This window comes from Bubalus kerabau, chromosome 6 (genome assembly GCF_029407905.1).
Source record: "Bubalus kerabau isolate K-KA32 ecotype Philippines breed swamp buffalo chromosome 6, PCC_UOA_SB_1v2, whole genome shotgun sequence".
Classification (NCBI taxonomy): domain Eukaryota; kingdom Metazoa; phylum Chordata; class Mammalia; order Artiodactyla; family Bovidae; genus Bubalus; species Bubalus kerabau.
This window is the reverse complement of record NC_073629.1, coordinates 44475636-44495345: the sequence shown is the minus strand read 5'-3', so window position 1 is coordinate 44495345 and position 19710 is coordinate 44475636. Positions and strand designations below refer to the sequence as shown.

Below are 19710 nucleotides of genomic sequence, written 5' to 3'. Positions count from 1 at the left end.
CTTGCAAGATTACTCTTAATACAATTTGCAGTTATATATTCCCTTCCATGGGCTTCCCTGGTAGTTCAGCTGGTAAAGGACCTGCCAGCAATGCTGGAGACCTGGGTTCGACCCCTGGATTGGGAAGATCCCCTGGAGGAAGACATGGCAACCCACTCCAGTATTCTTGCCTGGAGAATCCCATGGACACCGGAGCCTGGTGGGCTACAGTCCATGGTGTCACAAAGAGTCAGACAGCGCAGCATTACCTTCCACAGTGCACGAGTGGGCCCATTTACTCACAGTCTTGCTGAACACTGGTTACTAATTTTTAAAAGCATTTTCTATTGATAAGATGGTAAGCATTCTTTTAATTTGCTTTTATTTCATCCTTGGTGATTTTAAATTTTATTTCATATGATTAGTGGCCATTTGTAATTTGTCATTTGCTTTTCTGCTGGAGTATTCACAATCCCCTTGATTTTATAAACTTCTTATATAATATCTCTTTTATAATAAAGCCATGTACTTTTTGTCTTTTAACTTTGTTTATAGTGCTTTCTATATCTCATGGAGATATTTTCATATAACCGATCTGAATTTTTCTTTGGATTTTGGCTCTAAATGTCACTTTTAAGTAACATCCTTTTCCATCCCTAGGTTATGAAAATCTTGCCTGTATTTTTTTCCACTGTCATTATGCCTTTTTTACATTTAAATGCTAATCTATTTTGACTTTAAATTGACGTTAAATAGCCATATTTTTTGTTTTGTTCTGGTTTTCCCCAAACCAAGTAGAATAAGTAATTTTTTCCCCAACACCATATCTTGCCCAAGTGTCATTCATCAATAACCTCAGGATGATTAATTCTGCATCTTAATTCACTTTCTCTCTACTCCTAAATTGTTTGCCAATCATGGCCATTTGAATTCAGAAAGTACTACTAACACAAATATTCATGCAATGATATTTCAGGACTTTCATACACATTTCTGAGGTTCTGAAAAATCACTTCAAAACCACACAGGTTCCCCCAAAGTATCAGCTTTCCTGCCCAGCCACCCCACCAAATCCCATCTTCCAGCCCTCCCACTGATAGGAAATGCACTAAGAGTCTCCACTCATTTAAGAAGTGAGTTAAGTATTCTTACCCCGAGAATCCCCTGAACAGAGGAGCCTGGTGAGCTACAGTCCATGGGACAGCAAAGAGTCAGACATAACTGAGTGACTAAACAACAACAGCTAAGGAAAAGGTAATATTTTTAGCAGTCTTGAGAGTTTATCAAAGTCTTCAACTCACAGAGGGGCTTCCCTGGTAGCTCAATTAGTAAAGAATCTGCCTGCAGTGTAGGAGACCCAGGTTTGATCCTTGGGTCAGGAAGATCCCCTGGAGAAGGAAATGGCAGCCCACTCCAGTATTCTTGCCTGGGAAATCCCATGGACAGAGGAGCCTGACAGGCTACAGTCCATGGGATCACAAAAGTCAAACACAACTTAGCAACTAAATCACCACCAGCTCACAGAGAAGGACGGAATTTTCTCCCAGGCCACTGCTGTTTCACTTGCTCTACACATGTGACAAGTCAGAGAGTAGCGTTTCCTTAAAAAGACTTTTCAGGTATTCTCTGATCCCAGATGTGGAAGACAGGGAAACCTGAACCCAATGGTAAAGGAAAAAAAATCTGTCCAACAGTTTTTATTCATGTTTGTCTATGAAGTTTTCTTCCTCATTGTGAGTGTGGAGTCTATGTGTGTGTTTGGCAGAAATGAGATGAAAAGAGACATGTTTCTGTTTCTACAGAATAAAGTAGAAAGTTCTTTCTATTTTTTTCATAAAATGGTTAATGAAGTACTATAGAAAAACAGATTTCCATCAATCAGGCAGAATAAGCTTAAAGTGTTTGCTACTTCCAAATCACGTCTCCACTTTCTCTCTCATCTGAAGCCAATAATCACAGTGTTTCACATCAATGAATTTGCTTTCTTTTAAAACCTAACCTTGTTAGGCCTAAGGTTAAAAATTGCTCTGTGAGTGTTAATCACAACTTTATTTCATCTCTTCCAAGCAGGTCATAACCTGTCCCTCTAAGAATACCACCCTCCCCACCAGTTTCTCCAGGGAAATGGGCATCATTCTTGCCTATGTTGGCCTTTTGTTGTCTTTTTTGCCCAGCCACTGGAATAAGGATGAAGACATCTAGTTAAACAGGTTCATTTCTTCCCAATCAAGAAAAACCAGCCCAATCCCTTCCATAAGATAACACCGTAAGCTGTAGCCATTTAGAGATCTATTACTGAGTATGTGACCTATGAGACTGAACCAGAAGGCACTAGAAATGTAGCCCCATTTACTCACTTGTTATTCAATGATGCAAGCAAGTACTAACTTTGTGAAACTTAAATGCTTACCTTCTACAGTCTATTTGCACTCATGAAGTTCACCAATGGAGGATAGAAAAATTAGCATAAAATAGGATATCTATGATTATTTTTGGAAGTGTAAGCTATCATCCAGTCCACCACTGTGCACTTGAACAATTTTTCTCTCTTTGGTCTTTGCCTAAACAATGTCAATCAGTCTAGATTATACTGAAAGATTGGCAAGATACAGAAGATAGTTGGGAGGTACCATACCTTTTGAAAAGGTATGATTTAGCCATATAGAATCCACCCTGTTTCAGATAGGGAACTTTCAAGCTTTGGCATGTCTCCTTGTGCTGATCTGCCAACCTCCACACACTATGTTTTGAAAGCACTTCCTCCAACTGCCGCTGAATTGGCAGGGTGGACCTCCTGTGGATCAGTTTTTCCATTCTCTCAGTCCAACTTAAGCATGATGATCTGTTGTCTGTCAACCTTCTATTCTAGACCAGGCCCTGCCCTTGGCCTGTTCAGAAATCTGGGAGCTGTTAGAAAAAAGACTCCTATTAATGGTGTGTATCATAAAGCCAGGCATCTAAGCCTTCCCCACCTCACCAACCACATACCACTGGCTTTGAACCAGCCATAGGCAGGGGCAGAGCCCAGGATATGTAATCATTTGGTTTGTTTAAACCACATTCCTTTACTGAATGCTACCTGGTCTCCTCACATATCCTGTGTGCATGTGCTGTGTGACCAGAAGCCCTTTAGTCTTCCTGAAGCCCAGGGGTCATCTCTCTAGACTCAGCCCAAAGCTATCAGTGACATCTCATGACTTGACCTTTTGATCCATTCCAAAGAAGGAATTTTACTTTAATCACCTTCCAAATAGAAAGTGAAAGCAACCATCTTTGCTCAGCATTGTCTAGAACACTCCAAGATGGTACAAATGTGGTAAGTCATTATCCCTGACTTCAAGGTACTTAGAATTCTATTAAAGAGACAAGGCCACACCCAGAGCCATGTGAGAAAAACAAGTCATGACAAAAGTATGGTTTTGTCTAAGAGGTGAGATGGAAAGGTCAGGGAAAACTTCATGAAGGAAGTTGACCTCAAAAGATTAACTGATAGTGTTTTGCATTGTAGAAAAAAATCAGAAAGTAGGAAAACAAGAGCATCATAATGAAAGGCTTTTGATGTTTTCAAGGGATGATTGGATAGGAAATGACTTTTGCCAAAGAATACATCTTAATAATAGGAAGAGGTACCATTTAATGAGTGTATGTGTAAGGTACACAATATACTGTCACATCTACATATATGAAATGGTATTTAATCTACACAATAAGTTCAGATTCTATTTTTCAGTTCAGTTCAGTTGCCCAGTCATGTCTGATTCTTTGTGACCCCGTGGACTGCAGCACACCAGGCTTCCCTGTCCATCACCAACTCCCAGGGCTTCCAATGAATATTCAGGACTGATTTACTTTATGATTATCTTCTTTTATCTCCTTGAAGTCCAAGGGACTCTCAAGAGTCTTCTCCAACACCACAGTTCAAAACCATCAATTCTTCAGTGCTCAGCTTTCTTTGTGGCCCATGTCTCATATCCATATTTGACTACCGGAAAAACCATAGCTTTGACTAGACAGATCTTTGTCGACAAAGTGATATTTCTGCTTTTTAATTTGCTGTCTAGGTTGGTCATAATTTTTCTTCCAAGGAGCAAGCATCTTTTAATTCATGGCTGCAGTCACCATCTGCAGTGATTTTGGAGCCCAAAAGAATAAAGTCTCTCACTGTTTTCATCGTTTCCCCATCTAATTGCCATGAAGTGATGAGTAAGTCAGTTCAGTCACTCAGTCGTTTCTGACTCTTTGAGACCCCATGAACCACAGCATGCCAGGCCTCCCTATCCATCAACAACTCCTGGAGTTTATCCAAACTCATGTCCATTGAGTCGGTGATGCCATCCAACCATCTCATCCTCTGTCATCCCTTTATCCTCCTGCCCTCAATCTTTCCCAGTGTCAGGGTCTTTTCGAATGAGTCAGCTCTTTGCATCAGGTGGCCAAAGTATTGGAGTTTCACTTTCAGTATCAGTCCTTCCAATGAACATCCAGGACTGATCTCCTTTAGGATGGACTGGTTGGATCTCCTTGCAGTCCAAGAGACTCTCAAGAGTCTTCTCCAACACCACAGCTCAAAAGCATCAATTCTTCTGTGCTCAGCTTTCTTCAGAGTCCAACTCACATCCATACATGACTACTGGAAAACCCATAGCCTTGACTAGATGGACCTTTGCTGACAAAGTTAAAGAATTAAAGAAGCAGGGTGACAATATACAGCCTTGACGTACTCCTTTTCCTATTTGGAACCAGTCTGTTGTTCCATGTACAATTCTAACTGTTGCTTCCATCACTGCATACAGGTTTCTCAAGAGGCAGGTCAGGTGGTCTGGTATTCCCATCTCTTGAAGAATTGTCCACAGTTTATTGTGATCCACACAGTCAAAGGCTTTGGCATAGTCAATAAAGCAGAAGTAGATCTTTTTCTGGAACTCTCTTGCTTTTTCCATGATCCAGCAGATGTTGGCAATTTGATCTCTGGTTCCTCTGCCTTTTCTAAAACCAGCTTGAACATCTGGAAGTTCATGGTTCAAGTATTATTGAAGCCTGGCTTGGAGAATTTTGAGCATTACTTTACTAGCATGTGAGATGAGTACAATTGTGCAGTAGTTTGAGCATTCTTTGGCATTGCCTTTCTTTGGGATTGGAGTGAAAACTGACCTTTTCCAGTCCTGTGGCCACTGCTGAGTTTTCCCAATTTGCTGGCATATTGAGTGCAGCACTTTCACAGCATCATCTTTTAGGGTTTCAAATAGCTCAACTAGAATTCCATCACCTCCACTAGCTTTGTTCATAGTGATGCTTCCTAAGGCCCACTTGACTTCACATTCCAGGATGTCTGGCTCTAGGTGAGTGATCACATCATCGTGATTATCAGGGTCATGAAGATCTTTTTTGTACAGTTCTTCTGTGTATTCTTGCCACCTCTTCTTAATATCTTCTGCTTCTGTTAGGTCGATTTTTTTCCTTTATTGAGCCCATCTTTGCATGAAATATTCCCTTGGTATCACTAATTTTCTTGAAGAGATCTCTAGTTTTTCCCATTCTATTCTTTTCCTCTATTTTTTTTTTTTTTTTTTTTTGCACTGATTACTGGGGAAGCCTTTCTTAACTCTCCTTGCTATTCTTTGGAATCTGATAGACAGAGTGCCTGATGAACTATGGGCAGAGGTTTGTTACATTGTACAAGAGACAGGGATCAAGACCATCCCCAAGAAAAAGAAATGCAAAAAAGCAAAATGGCTGTCTGAGGAGGCCTTTCAAATACCTGTGAAAAGAAGAGAAGCAAAAAACAAAGGAGAAAAGGAAAGATATACCCATTTGAATGCAGAGTTCCAAATATGTCAAATATGTTTTCAATATGTCAGCAAATTTGGAAAACTCAGCAGTGGCCACAGGACTGGAAAAGGTCAGTTTTCATTCCAATCCCAAAGAAAGGCAATGCCAAAGAATGCTCAAACTACCACACAGTTGCACTCATCTCACACACTAGTAAAGTAATGCTCAAAATTCTCCAAGCCAGGCTTCAGCAATACGTGAAGTTTTGGGACTGGATGCCATGATAATCGTTTTTTGAATGTTGAGTTTTAAACCAACTTTTTCACTCTCCTCTTTCACTTTGATCAAGAGGCTCTTTAGTTCCTCTTTGCTTTCTGCCATAAGGGTGGTATTATTGCATATCTGAAGTTATTGATATTTCTCCCTGCAATCTTGATTCCAGGTTGTGCTTCATCCAGCCCAACATTTCACATGATGTACTCTGCATATAAGTTAAATAAGCAGGGTGACAACATACAGTCTTGATGTACTTCTTTCCAAATTTTGAACCAATCTGTTGTTCCATGTCCAGTTCTAACTGCTTCTTCTTGACCTGCATACAGATTGCCCAGGAGGCAGGTAAAGTGGTCTGGTATGCCCATCTCTTTAAGAATTTCCCACAGTTTGTTGTGATCCTCTCAGTCAAAGGCTTTAGCACAGTCAATGAAGCAGAAGTAGATGTTTTTCTGGAATTCTCTTGCTTTTTCGATGATCAGTGGATGTTGGCAATTTGATCTCTGTTTATTTTGCCTTTTCTAAATCCAGCTTGAACATCTGAAAGTTCTCGATTCATGTACTGTTGAAGCCTGGTTTGGAGAATTTTGAGCAATACTTTGCTAACGTGTGAGATGAGCGCAATTGTGCAGGAGTTTCAATATTCTTTGACATTGGCTTACTACTGTTAGCCTCATTTAAAGATAACGAAACTAAAGTTTAAGGTGGCTAAGTAGTTTGCTCAAAATCACAGGTAGCAGTAGCGTTAAGATTCAAACACAGTTCTGTTGGACTCCAGAACCAAGGCCTTGGCCAGGTTCACCCAGATTTCTGATGTACTATTATCACTCTAGGTGGCCACAAAATTCCCAGTCAGAGCCCATACTGTTCAAGGTTCCTAGAACCTCCATCCTTGAGTGATATTAGTTTAAAAACCTGTGATAGTGTCTGCCTAGGAAGAGCATCAAACTGTCTCTTCATGTGCTTTTATAATAAACAGACTGCAGTGCCCTGCTGGTGAAGAATATGGATGCTCGAGCCTACAAGGTTATAGTGCTCCTCATTATAGTCCAAAGTAATCCCAGAATTTATGACCTATCCTTACATAATTGGCAATCAAGAAATCCCCTGCTTTGTGTATGGATAACACTTTCAGCAGTCTCCCCTTATTCTAAGGATAGGTTTCAAAGCCCCAATGGATGCCCAAAAGTGCAGGTGGTGCTAGACCCCAAATATACTGTTTTTTTCCTGTATATACATATTTTAAGATGAAATTTAATTTGTAAATTAAGTACTCTGAGATTAACAATAGTAGCTAATAATCAAATAGAACAACTATTTATTCTATAATAAAAGCTATGGAAATGTAATTTCTCTCTCTCAAAACATCATACTGTACAAATGCAATGCCTATTCCATCTTAACCAAGCATTTATCATGCACTGCAGCCATAACTTCTGCAGTTTGAGCTGTGACAGCAAACCTAGAGCAAGTTTCTTTTTCCTTCTTCACAATTTCAAAAATAGAAGATTCATTCTTACTGTAAATCATAGCAACCTCAGAGTACAATTTTTTTCTTTCCTTGTTAGGTCAAGAACTTAAACCTTTTCACTCAAAAGAAGCACTTTCTGGCTTCTCTATGGAATATCTGAATTGCCAGCCTCCCTGCTCTTACATTTTGAGTCCATTTTTAAGTAAAATAAATGTTACTTGAACACAAGTACTGCAATACTGCAACAGTAGATCTGATAACCAAGATGGCTACTAAGTGACCAGCAAGTGGGTAACTTACATGGCGTGGCTACACTGGACAAAGGAATGATTCAATTCTCAGGGAAGAAAGGAGTGAGACAACATGGGGCTGCATCACGCAACTTGGAATGGCATGCAATTGTTTATTTCTGAAATTTTTCACTTTTTTTGTTGTTGTTCTCTGTAACTATTTTATTTTAGTGCATAATAAGAGAAAAGCAACTCTAAGTAGAATACAAATATATTCAGACAGCGGTTGACCCTAGATAACTGAAACTATGCGAAGTAAACCTGCAAATAAATAGAGTAACTACTGCACTTAAAGCCCCCCAACACACATGGTCTTACAGATTCTTCAACCTGCCTTAGAATAGATGCAAATACTTCAGGCCCACCTAGTCATGTCTAGGCCCAATCTAGATCTCTCAACTCCTCCATTGTGGGGCAGAACTCCTGTACCATCCACTACCTAAACTGTCTTTTACATAAACTGCAATAATGCCCCACACAAATTCATGTGAGTCTTCTCCTAATGCTTAAGTCATCATTTAGCAATGTGTCCATTTATTCAGTGTATTCTTATTAAACGCTCACTAGACACTAGTCCCTGCTCTGCCACACAAACAGTATCATAAAAGGATTTTTTTTTCCTATTCCCCTTCTTGTTCTTCCCTATCCTACTCCCTAGAGGTTAGTTACCTAACCTAATAACATTAAAGTTATGCTACGAAGGGTTATCAGTATTAGTAAATGGGTTGTTGGCTTGTAGGAGTTGCAATCTAAGCCTATATCATAGTTTTTCTAGGAAAGAACCAAAAATGGATTCTACTGGCCTTGAGTATATTTTGATGGGAACAGGATGGAGCCAGGAATGCTGTCAGAGGGATATAAAAGGAAAATGGGGAATTGTGGGGACAGATGGAAGAGGAGATTTCCAGGGTCCACCTGTTAAAGTTATCTGTTGCTACATAAAAAATTACCCCAAAGTCCTTGTGACTTAATAATAAGTGGGCTTCTCTGTGGTTTCAGTGGTAAAGAATTTTCACTTGCCAATGCAGGAGAAATGGGTCTGATCCCTAGTCCTGGAAGATCTCACAAGCCACAGAACAACTAAGCCCTTGCATCACAACTATTGAGCCTGTGCTCTAGAGCCCAGGAACTACAAAGCCCATGCACCGAAACTAGAGAGTAGCCCCCACTCACCACCACTAGAGAAAAGCCCATGCAGCTACAAAGACACAGCAGAGCCAAAAATAAACAAAATCGTTTAAAAAATGATTATTATATCTCAGATCTTCTGTGGATAAGCAATGCACAGGGCACTGTGAGGAAATGGCTTGTTTCTGTTCATAATGTCTGAACCTCAGCTGGGAGATGCAAAGGCCAGGGCATAGATCATCCTGTGGTTTTTCCACATAACCTTGGCTTCCTTACAACTGGTGGCTAGATTCCAAGAGCGAGTGTCCAGAGAGAGAGACAGAAGAGAGAGAAAAAAAGAAAAGCAGAAGTTGTATCCTTTTTATGACCTAGCCTCAGAAGTCACAAGGTATCACTTCTGCCATACTTAATCAGAACCTAGATTCATAGGATGGAGACCTAGGATCGACCACTTGGGAGCCCCACCTCTCGGCGGTGTAAGTCACACTATAAAGAGAGCACAGAGAATTGAATAAACCTATTTGTATGGCCATCTTTTTAAAATACAATCTACAATACCCCTTAGAGGTAAATCTGAATGAACTCCTAGATGATACAATGTGTGTGGTAACTAGATGTTTTTGCAGTCTCCCCTATAGGATGTTGGGCATTTCTTGGTAGTAGACTTTATTAACATACCTAATATTAATATTAACATTATTAAGCTGGAAGCCAAGTTCCTCAGTATCCCCTCCTTTAAATTGTTCCAGGTTGCTGCTGCTGCTGCTAAGTCGCTTCAGTCCTGTCCAACTCTGTGCGACCCCAGAGATGGCAGCCCACCAGGTTAGAGTTGGCCAAAAGAGAAATGAGTATGGGATTTGGTCGCCAGAAGTGAAGCAGTGGGCATTACTCCATGAAGACCATTAAGGAGAGATACAGTGAGGAACAGTTGCTCAGCAGGTCCTGGCTTATCTTTGCTCTCCTCCACCAGGTTTCCAGCTCTTCCTTGTCTGCCCATGCCCACCACCAGGCATTTGGCTGTGGACCTGTAAAGGCAGCAACTGTACAGATCATCAGCTTTTCATAGACCTTGCATAACTTCCTGTTCTCATTCCTGCTTCAATGGCTGGAAATACTTTGATTCTCAGATTTTTCCCTATGACTCCAACTTCTTCACCTGCATCAGTGCCTTGAGAAGATGAGTTAGCCACTTTTCTTATTCTCCAGTTCCCTCTTGTTGAAGTTCAATATCTCAGCTCCTCCTACAGTTTTTTAAAGTCTAATTCCTACAATAAATCTGTGATTTGATGACACTCATAGTGTCTCTGTTTCCCTGTCTGGGCCCTGACTAATAGAATTCATATTGAAAAATCTTGGGAGTATCTGGATCAGTGATAGCAGCAAATCCACATCCTTCCTGTTCAGACAATGTAAATGCTGGGGCATGGAAAGAGCCCAAGCCAAGAAGTCAAGAAGTGGAAGTGACAGCAAACCCAATAAATAGTCCTCTGAACAAAGACGTTAAGATACTGTGCCTCTAGCTCTATGACGGCAACAGGTAGAGAGAGGTAGGTCTCACTTTTTGTTTTTTTTCTGTTAATAATGCCTGCATTCTGGAACCTGAGGCCCTATGAAGCTAGGAAATATATAGAATCATGAAGAGAGAAAGTGTTTCTTGGCAACTGACTAATCTATAACAACATTGTCACTCATCAACCTGAAGTTCACAAAAGCCACGCCTTGGTTCACACGGTCATCTAACACCTGAGTAGAAGAACACCCTCCAGACCTTGAGGGAAGGACCTGCCTGACAAAACAAGAACAGTGAGTGTCTGTTAGAAAGAGCTTCCTTTGTAATACCGAGAGAACAGAAACAGAAGGGCTTGTGTCGCAAGGCCAGTATCCCCTGGGGAGAGGACATGTTCCCCTTGGTTTTCCCACCTTCCCAATCTGGCTTCACTTCTTCAGGCTTACCTCTTTGAGCCCTGCCAGCAGGCATCAGTTAAACTGCCACCTACCAGACACCCGCCTGAGCGCTCCGTACCATCATTCCTTCTTATGGGAAGGTAGCAAGTGTCTACCACTCACTCCAACCTTGGTCTAGGACCAGAGGAGGTCATGTCTCAGCCCTTCACCAACAGGAGTAGAACTGCTCTTCTTTACTGCAAAATGTCATGTCAAAGCCAAGCCTCAGTCTTAAATTTCCTGAAAGAATGAGTAGAGCTCTCAGGAAGGGGCCAAGCCAGTGAGCCCCTAATGCACTAAGTATGTTGCTTTTCTACCCCACTCAAGCTGGGAGAAGTAAAGAGTCTATCACACAACAACCTCAGCCTCCATGTATTTTTCCCAAAGCTGTAGCTTGACAGAATCATCTATTAACAATGGGCTGGGTGTGGGTAGCAATTAGTAAATGACACTATTTGTGAAAGTAATATTATATCTTAGATGCAGTTCTGTCAGAGAAATTAGACAAGAAAATGTCAAGGACAAAGGGCAAGTATTCAAGCCCACTATGCTTTTGTGCTTCTGCTGCCCTCCAGAACGTTCTTCCAAGTCACCAAGATCTAAAGCCAATTAAGAGCAAAATCAGACAATACCATCTTGAAACTCTTTTTAATTGAACACATTGTAAATCCAGTGCTATAACAATACATACTCTAAAAAGGTAAGCTAAATTTAAAAAATCAGTTTACATTTTCTTCACATATGTAAAGCATCAAGTATTGATTTTATGTAACCAAGGATAAGAAGAAGAGAAATTCACAGACAAGAGCAGTAGTTCTCAACTAGGAGCGATCTTGACCCCAGGGTATATTTGACAAGATCTGAAGATATTTTTGGTCATCGCAACTGAGAGGAAGGGGGGATGCTGCCCCTGACATTTAGCTGATAGAGGACAAGAGTGCTGCTAAACATTTTATGATGCACAAGACATCTCTTCTCACACTAATAAATAATTATCTGGCCCAAAATGTTAATGTCTTAGGTGGGAAAATCTTGGACTAGTGACACCAAAAAATGAACTTAAATTCTTTTCAGCAGTCATGAATTTTAAATAAAGTGTAACACTTATAATCTAAGTTCACACTTTGAACCCCCTTCATCCTCCTTAAGCCTGTGTTCCAATCATAGTGCTGATAGATGACCTATGGAATGAGAATTTAAAAAACACAAAACTCTGCTTACAATCAAGATAAGCATCTCCATAGCACAGAACCAGACAGCCACGTGAAATGGAGTGCCTTCCAGACTCTGGGTATAGGTGCAGTGGGAGCCAGGAGTTTGGTTCCTGTGCACAATGGAGACATGGGGGAAAAAAAACAAGTTTCACAGTATGAAAGCAGGTTTTAAGAATAAGTTGAGAAAAGCTGCTACACAGAACTCTCTGAATGCCCATGCAGGTAAAGGAAAAATACATAAATATTGACCAGTACCTGAGCCTAGCCACTCAGTGCCTGAATCTGTGATATCCTTAATGTCACCATGAGATAGGGACTTGAGTCACCAACATAAGAACTGCTTCTGGTCTTTGAGCCAAGGGGTCAGTGATGGTGACCACAAAAGTACTAGACAGCAGAGAGAGTGAGAGAATAAATCTACACATCAAATTCCAAAATACACGAAGAAAATTAACACTCAAAAAAGTTACTTTAAAAAAATCAACAGAGCATAAATTTACTGTTAGTTTTTCAGTTGTTTCCAACTCTTTGTGACCCCATGGACTATAGCCCACCAGGCTCCTCTGTCCATGGAATTCTCCAGGCAAGAATACTGGAGTGAGTAGCCATTCCCTTCTTCAGGGGATCTTCCCAACTCAGGGATCAAACTTGGCTCTCCTGCATTGTAGGCAGATTCTTTACCACTGAGTCACCCAACCAAGAGAGATTTGGCAATAGCCGGTGACATTTTTGATCATCTTAACTGGCAGGGTTAAGTGTACTACTGGCATCTAGCAGGTAGAAGCACTGGAAAATTCATCAGAATTCAGAATAGCATGATGAAAAAATTGTTTCTATATGAAATAGTAGTTAAAAGACAAAAGACAAATTAACTAACAGTAGTTCCAGGAAGTCGGACACGACTGAGCGACTTTACTTTCACTTTTCACTTTCATGCATTGGAGAAGGAAATGGCAACCCACTCCAGCGTTCTTGCCTGGAGAATCCCAGGGACGGGGGAGCCTGGTGGGCTGCCGTCTATGGGGTCGCACAAAGTCGGACACAACTGAAGTGACTTAGCAGCAGCAGCAGCAATTCCAGGAAGGGTATTAGAAGGAATGCAGTTGATACAATACTCAAAGATAAGGTAGATAAAATGGCTTAAAATATGAAGAAGTCTATGAGCACTATTAAAAGAGTGCTCTAAGTACAAGCAGGATAAACAAAGATAAGTCTGCATCTAGACATCAGAGTAAATCAACAGAATATCAATATGTAAAGAGAAATTTTTTTAAAACTACCAGGGGAAAGGAGGGAACACCTAAAAGTAATGACAATAAACAAGTTTCTTAATGTTTTCACTATCGGTAGATTTCTCATCAGTAGTAATACATGCCAGAAAATAACATAATGATATCCTCTAAAACCTTAGGGAAAGAATGCTTAACCTAAAATTCTATACTTAGCCACATTATCTTTCAAGAGTAGAAGCAAAGTAAAAGTAATCTCAAACATATAAAAATACCCATAGACTCTACATAAACAAGGATCTTTTTGTGTATATAGAGGCAAAGTTGTTTATGTGTGTAATATACATGTAAAACTGTATATAATCACATATATTTGTAAAAAACACATGTATATTGCCTGTATAAGTGTGTACATGTTTATACTATTTTAGTTTCCAAATCAAGAGAGGAACAAAAACAGGGAGTATGTCTAAAACTATCACAACAATAAAGAAAGAGAGAAAAGAAAGAAAGAGGAAGAAAGAAGGAAAGGAATGGAGAAAGAGAAGGAAGGAGGGAGGGAGAAGGGTAGGGGCAAAGGGAAAGGATGATAACCAGAAAGCAGAGCTGAGATAGTAGGAGCAAATCCAGTAGTGCCAATAATCATAATAAATGCAAAAAGAGTAACCGAACTGTGTGAGCGTGCTCGGTGGTGTCTGACTCTGAGACTCCATGGACTGCAGCCCACCAGGCTCCTCTGACCATGGGATTTCCCAGGCAAGAATACTAGAGTAGGTTACCATGCCGTCCTCCAGGGGATCTTCCCAACCGAGGGATCAATTGACCCTGCATCTCCTACATTGACAAGTGGATTCTTTACCACTGAGCCACTTGGGAAGCCCAAATAACAGAGATTATCAAGAAAGAAAAATATATAGTTTGCAAGAGACTTGTTAAAGTGCATAGAAAGTTTGGAAATAAAGGTCTAGAAAAGATATATCGTGAAAATATTAATCAAAAGAACTCTCATGTTTCAAATATAAGTGTCGATTTCCTTCTCTGTAAAATAGAAATGATGGTGTGTCATAATGCTAGTCTCTCAAGATTAGATGACATAATGTTCAAGTGTGTCACACAGGCCCAATTCATAATACATACTCAATCCCTGTTGGATTTAAATCTCTTATCCTGAAACAGTGTTCTAAGAGCCCCCATATCAGCTAAAGATTGTTCTGCCTCTTATAAACAGACAGCTTATCCTGGGAGTTAGCACCGCCTTTTTCTGAGTTGGTGGCATGAGCTTCTGGACCACTTTACTTTTTCCATGCTGGGAAACTGGCAGCTTAGATTCAGGAATAAAGAGTCTATATTAGGTATTAATGCTTTCCAGGGTAAGGTATTCAGGGAATTTCACAGGTGCATTACAAAGATATAGAGACTAAAATCAGAATTCCAACTTCCTGGGACTCTGGAGGGAAAGAAGTGTGTTTTATGTTCCATTCTCATCAGTGTTTAATATTCCTGGTAGATGAGTACACTAGGAGAAACAACTTCTAAGACTGAAAGAAGCTCTGAAAAGAAGTCTGATCATTCTGTTGTTTACCAAATGGGGTCAAATTCTAAAATCCTGCTGGATGAAAAAGTACAAAATGTAAAATGTTATTATAGCTTTTAGAATTTTCAAACAGCAATAGCTTAAATTCAAAACAGTGTCTTAAAATTTAGTCTGAGGGTTTCAGCTTATAATCTTCAGCATAGCATAATAGTCCTATGATAATAACATTTTCAGTTACACTTGGAAAGACAAAATTTGACCATAAATATAAGGTAGTTTGGTTTGACTTTAAATTATACAAAAGCTACACCTGCTTAGATATAAGGGGTGCCAGACCTTCTGATAGCTTTTTTTCTTTCTTTCTTTTGAAAGGTTCCAAACCATGTACTTTCAATATCATATTTAGCAAGAAAATATTTTCAAGCACCTTATCCCAACCCAGTGTCTGAGAAGCTGCCTCTCTGAATCATCATTGCCCTAAATTTTGGAGCTAGTGTCCAGCGAAATGCCAATTCTCACCAAACCTACGTGAAAATTTTAACAAGATGTCCTCTACTTTTATTTGATGTAACAAGAGAAAAAGACAACTTCCCTGCTAGGAACTGGGAGGAGTCAAAAAAATCAAAGGAAATATTTCCAATGGAAGAAAAAGGAACACATCACAATTGTAATAACTACTTTCTTGCTAACCATAAGCTCCATGAAGACAAAAACTATGGCTAAACTGGTAATATTAATACCTTTGACAGTAAATAATGCCTTTGATATAAAATTAGCTATCATAGAGCATGATCCAATAAGTGCCAATTGACTAACTCAGATGGGATTCTCTTGGACCAACCCTTCCTTCTTGATTTTTGTAATTGTTCACTTTCCCACTCTGAGTCCCCCCCCCCATCCCCCCATCTCTCTCCTTATTCCCTCATTCTGCCTTTAAAATGCCCAGTTACCTTTTTATAAATTGAAGTTGAATTCAGTTCTGGACTCTTTTCTTTATTACAATTATATATCACTGATGAAAATCTGTCTTCACCACTTTGACTACCGCCTGACTTTATCTTCAATAGTACTTGTATATTAAAATAAAATGACTTTTAAAACTGCCAACTTTAAGAAATACAACCATCCCAATTTTTAAGGACTATTCAATAAAATCTATAAAGAAGGGGAAAAATGAAAACAAGAAGGAGATGATAAAGAAAGCCATAATGGTTATTTTGACTTTAAATTGACACGACTAAGTTTATAAGGGAAATTTTGATGCTAATAAATATGAATCTTTTTGAGCTCCTCTGGAATGGAAAACACTAACATTGTGTCAGAAATAAATACAGAGAACCACTGCAAGCCTTCCTTCCTCCATTTATCCTTTCAACAAATTCTATTGAGCACCTAGTATATCAAGAACCAAGCAAGCAGGCAGAATAACCCCTCAGCCAAAAGCTATATGGAAATTAAAACTCAATGTATACCTGTGGCGGATTCATTTTGATATTTGGCAAAACTAATACAGTTATGTAAAGTTTAAAAATAAAATAAAATTTAAAAAAATAAATAAATAAATAAATAAAGACTAATAGAAGAAAAGGAAAAAACAAAACAGAGTCATGCATGCTGCTGCTGCTGCTAATTTGCTTCAGTTGTGTCTGACTCTATGCGACCCATAGACGGCAGCCCACCAGGCTCCCCTGTCCCTGGGATTCTCCAGGCAAGAACACTGGAGTGGGTTGCCATTTCCTTCTCCAATGCATGAAAGTGAAAAGTGAAAGTGAAGTCGCTCAGTCGTATCCAACTCTTTGCGACCCCATGGACTGCAGCCCACCAGGCTCCTCTGTACATGGGACTTTCCAGGCAAGAGTACTGGAGTGGGGTGCCATTGCCTTCTCCAAGAGTCATGCGTAATTTATCATTTATTATTATTATATCTTATTAACATTTTAGAAACTAGTAAGTACCAGCACTGTGCCAACCACATACATATTTTTTTTTAACACCAAAAACATCTTCTATTGGGGTATATCCAATTAACAATGTTGTGGTAGTTTCAGGTGAACAGCAAAGGGACTCAGCCATACACATACATGTATCCATTCTCCCCCAATAGAAAGACATGCCCAACCCCAGAACATTTTATCAAATGATCTGAGGATGGGCAGATCTGACCACTCAATTCTTACAGTCTTTCACATAGCTTCATACCCTATTGTTGCTCTCTTATCAATGAGAAAAAGAACACAGATTGTTAAATTGTTCCCATTACTGTGTATCAAGTCTTGTACCATTCTGATAAAAGCTTAGGTTAATCTAAATTTATCTGACCTGGGAAAGACTTCTAATATTGTCATCAGATTCAAAAAATGAATAGCATGAACCCTCCATCCTCCACAGTTAGCTTTCTCCTGGCTATAATCTTCATTTCTCTTGCTGGACCATGCTCCTAGGAATGACACCATTGGCGCCAGTTTTCTGGAATGACCATCAGAGGCCAGGCAGCTCCACAACTCTCCTGTGGTTTCTAACGCCAGAGGGCCACACTGGGGCATGGATCAGCTTTGCCACAGAGGATCCTCCAGTCCCACAACGGAATCTCTGGCTGCCACACTGAGGACCAGCAACTCTTCAAAGTTACTTTTCTAACTGCCCCAGAAACTCTCTTCCCAATAGTGTTTCTTTATATTTTTTGAAAAACATTGATATGAGGGATAAAACTAGAGGACCACTTGCTCAAGTTCCTAGGGTCTTCCAAGTTGACTAAAGTTTTAAACCCAAATACTAGACTCTTAAATAAAATCTAGCACGGAGGTCATTGATCCTGCTGTCAGATCAGTAGTAACATGGCACAGGCCACAAGAGAAAGCTTTGCAACATCACTACTTACCTGTCTAATGGGGAAGAAATCCTTTGGAAATCTCTAACAACCCAGTATCTGCATTAGTACCACCAAAATGAGGACCCTTAGCAATATTTAGTGGCTTGGAGAAATTTGATTTACCTGAAGAATAAAATTAAGCTTAAAAAAGAACTTTTTGAATGAAAAGATATTAATAGTATCAGACAGCCAAGTCCTTGGAGACCAAGAGAAATATATTGAGGTTTGAGGTCTGAGAAAGAGAGGCCATTCATAGAAGAAATTCATGGGGATGTAGAAAGCTGTGACCACAAAGAAAAAATCAATCCAGGCCTCAACTTCAAAGAGGACAGCAAACAAAGGGGAAGTCTGAGAAGGAAATATATAGGAGATTGAGAAACTTCACCATAAAAATGACTGAATATGAAGATGTCAAGGGGAGGGGAAACAGATAACTAACTCAAAAGAAATTGAGCTCTCTACACAGAGAAAGCACACAATTTTTTTGGAGAGGTCCAAAATTTCACAAGAAAAACGCTATTATTGTTGTTTGTTCTTTCCTATCGCAGCAGCCTAACTGGAAAGCAATAGAGTCAGCTAGAAAAACACAATGCCGGCTTCTGTTCTAGGGGAAATGGAAAAAAAAAAAAAGAGGTCCAAGGTTGCCTCCTTCTTACCCACTCTTGAGGCACATTTTTATACCATTGTTGGACTTTGCAGTGTTCCTCTGGTTGCCATGGCATCAGAGAGACAAATGCCCTGCTTCCATTTTAAAACTGAATTCCCTTACAAACAAAATTGTTTCCATTTGAGAATATTCTCACCCTCACACTCCATCAGAGCTGTTTTCAAAAGAACGTGTCTTTTAAAAATATGGAAGAAAATTCATTGCATTCTTCTAATTAGGGGAGAAATATATAGTTCTTTTTTAAGAACTAGAAAATACAGAAAAATATTTTCTAAATGAAATTAGATGAGTTTATGAGCTCTTCACCTACAGGTGACCAATGGCTCACATTTGGGCATATCTATTTCAGGTATTTTCTCTATGTAAATATATTTTTGTTTTATATATTACAAAACTGCAGCCCCATTATGTATACAGTTGTGCCTGCTTCCTTTTCATCACTTTATATCCTATAGATGTACTCTTCTAAAGCAGGGTTATAAAATTCAGAGGTGGTCTTTATAGAACTTTAGCATTTTTCTCATTTGCATCTTATCTAAAGAAGAATTTAATAAGATAGCAGTCTGGCCTTTGTGTCCCCATGAATCTAAATGTTTGAGAGAAGTTAGTAGCAGAAAAGAATGAGTTAAATGTTAGGAATTCTTGGAAATTTTTATTCCCTTTCCATTACATCATGTCATTGAAAAGGGAGTAGGGATAGCATCAAATAAGGTTTGTTTGAATCAAAAAGATCTGAGAAAGTAACTATAAAATGTTATGGGTTTGTTTCAACAATATATGTTCTCCACAAGTACCAGAGAAACTTACAATTAGCAATTCTTTAACCTATTCATTCTTGCAAAGCAGATCAAGATTACCAGGCTACTCCCATAAACCAGGAAACTGGACTCTGAGGGATATAAAAACCCCAACAAAGAAGGTGTAGTAGTGGAAATTACATCAGTTTTGCTTCAAACAAATGTGGCTCAAATCTAAGCCCTGCAATTCAGTAGATGTGTGACCTAAAACATGTTGCTTTAATTCCCTAAATCTCAATTTCCTTATCTCTAATAATTTGGATTGAAAAACTACCCAGCCACAGCACTGCAATAAGAATTAAATGACATGAAATGGGGGAAATGCTTTAACATCATGCCTGACAGAGGGTAGGTGTCTGGTTCAAATTCATACCCTTCTTTCAATGGAAACCTGAAATAAACTTAAAACTCTACTTCAGAGGGTTCAGGATGGGGAACACATGTATACCTGTGGCGGATTCATTTCGATATGTGGCAAAACCAATACGATATTGTAAAGTTTAAAAATAAAATAAAAGTTAAAAAAAAAAACAAAAAACTCTACTT

At 39.4% G+C, this 19710-nt stretch overlaps 1 long non-coding RNA gene across 1 annotated transcript; it reads left to right on the top strand.

The window, feature by feature from the left end:
- Window positions 1-1170: 1170 nt before the first annotated feature.
- LOC129656129 (uncharacterized) lies at window positions 1171-9935 on the top strand. Its single transcript, XR_008716208.1, has 3 exons — window positions 1171-1233; window positions 9660-9732; window positions 9881-9935. It is a non-coding gene; the product is annotated as an uncharacterized LOC129656129 (long non-coding RNA).
- The last annotated feature ends 9775 nt before the right edge of the window (window positions 9936-19710 follow it).